Source organism: Chiroxiphia lanceolata, chromosome 26 (genome assembly GCF_009829145.1).
Source record: "Chiroxiphia lanceolata isolate bChiLan1 chromosome 26, bChiLan1.pri, whole genome shotgun sequence".
In the NCBI taxonomy this organism is placed as follows: domain Eukaryota; kingdom Metazoa; phylum Chordata; class Aves; order Passeriformes; family Pipridae; genus Chiroxiphia; species Chiroxiphia lanceolata.
Window position 1 is genome coordinate 4,675,086 of NC_045662.1, and position 2,348 is coordinate 4,677,433.

Genomic DNA, 2,348 nt, shown 5'->3' on the forward strand with positions numbered 1-2,348 from the left:
AAACCTTCCCTTCCCTTCCCTTCCCAAACCTTCCCTTCCCTTCCCTTCCCTTCCCAAACCTTCCCTTCCCTTCCCTTCCCAAACCTTCCCTTCCCTTCCCAAACCTTCCCTTCCCTTCCCTCCCAAGCCCCAGGCTGGGGGTCCCACCCTGTCCCGGTGCCCCCCCGGGCCGGGGTCCCTCTCCCCTGTCTCTGTGGCAGCCGGTGGCTCATTTCATATGGGAAATGTCCATTTTGTTGCTACTTAAAAGCTGATTTACGGCGGCTGCATCCCAGCCCTGCCTTGGCCTGCGTTCATCCCATAATCTGCCCATTTCTCTTGGCAGCTCTGGCTCGCCGGAGTCTGTGCCGGGCAGCGGGAGCACCCGGCCCCTCCCACGGCCCCCGGGCCCGGGCCCTGCTCCCCCTGGCAGCCGGTTCCTGGTGCTGCTGGCAGCTGGATCCATCTGCTTCGAGCCCATCCCGATGTCCCCGAGATGAGACGGCAGCACCGGGCGATGCCTCTGGGATGGAGGGACCCAACACCCCGAAAACACCTTCCCTGGGGCCACAGGGCTGGAGGGGACACAGAAGGGGTTGGGGACAGCACATGGGTGGCTTCACATCGTGCTGGCACAGCCAGGATCCCCTTCCATCCACCTCCACCCAGGGATGGGGCTGATGGATCCATCAGGACCCGGCAGGACAGACAGGGTGGGCACAGCGGCAGCAGCAGGGCCTGGGCCCGGCAGTCCCGGTGGTCCCAACCCTCCCTCGTGCTCCTAATTAAATTTACCCGACTATAAATCTTTCTGTTAAATGTAATTGGAAAACACACCTTTGGAATCATCGCATTAACCCGGCGCCGGCGTTATCAGAGTGATTAAAGCCTTCCCCGCGCCGGGCAGGGCGGCGGGATTGCGCCGTAATCCCGGCAAAGCAAACAGGTCCCCAGCAAAACTAATTACATTTAGAGCAGCTGTGATAATAATCCTAATTCAACCCCGTTCGGTGCCTAAAACCCGGCGATCCGGCAGCGAAAGCCGGGGGCTGGATGGGACGGGGGGGGGGGGGCCGTGGCCCAGCTCTGCCCTCCAGGTCGTCCTTTCACGGTAGCAGTGACAGGGATGGGGGTCCCTGGGGGGGTCCCTGGGGGTCGTGGATATGTGACCCCTGAGGGTTGGGGTCCCTGTGGGAGCTCCCTGCCCTCAGCCGCTGGATTCACACTCCTCCTCACCCCTCCTGACCCCGTCGCCCCCGTGGCTGTGCCCGGGTGTCCGGGGGGGAGGGTGGGGGGTGGCACGGTGCCCGAGCCCCCCCTACCGTCCCGGGGGACGGGGGGGATCGTGCGGCCGCAGCTGGCGCACGGAGCCGTAATGGCCACGGCTGGGCTGGCACGGCGGCCCCGCGCCTGCGGGCACGCGGGCAGGAGCAGCTTGTGAGCCGTTTGTCCTTGACTAGTCCCCGCGTGGCCGCCCCTGCCTGGCGCTGCCACCGCACCGAAAGCCCCCCACCCCCCCCCCCGAGCCACTGCAGAGACCCCCCCAACTCATCACATGGGTGGCACCGCCGCCAGCACCACAGGTCGGGTAGGGTTTGCTTCCCACCAAAGCAAACCCTCTGTTGGCATCTCCAACAGCGGGCACGGCACTGACAACACCACTGGCACGGCCACAGTCACCACCAGCCCCACCCAGGTGATATTCCCACTCTCCCCATTCCCTCGGGGAGCGTTTGTTACAAAACGCCCACAGGAGCCTTTTTTTTTTTTTTTTTTTTTTTTTGCCCCCTCTCTTTTTTTTTTTTTTTTTTTTTTTTTATTAAAGTTGCCAAAAATTTGTGTTAGCTAATGGCTTCTTAATTCCAACGAAACCGAGGGAAGGAAAATGATGCCATTCATCTTGTATTGGTTTGAAATCACGTCTGACAACTAATCGATCATACTGTGGGACATTAACTCCTTTGGATGGGGGCCCAAGCGCCTCTCGCAGCTCCTGCTCCCGCGCTGGATCCATTTAACTACTTTACTGCTGGTATTTTGGCACGTGGCTCCGCGGGGCTGGTTTTCCTCTCCGGTTGGTGCCGCTGAATTATTTGCCTTTCTCCGGGTACAGCTGGCACGAGGCGCCCGCAGCCTCCCCCGCCCCTCCGCGTGCCGCCGACCGTGCCCTTCACCCGACCTTCGCCCCCACCGACCCCCCCGGGGTGCCCAGGCACCCCCCCATCCTCTTCCACAGGGGGATTTTTCTCCAGGTAGGAGCATCCAGGGGTCCTGGGGGCTGGAATGGGGGGTGGTTTTGTTCCCTGCCCCGTGGCGGCCCCAGGTGACCCGTGCCTCAGTTTCCCCATTGTTTCCCCGTTTTTTCCCCA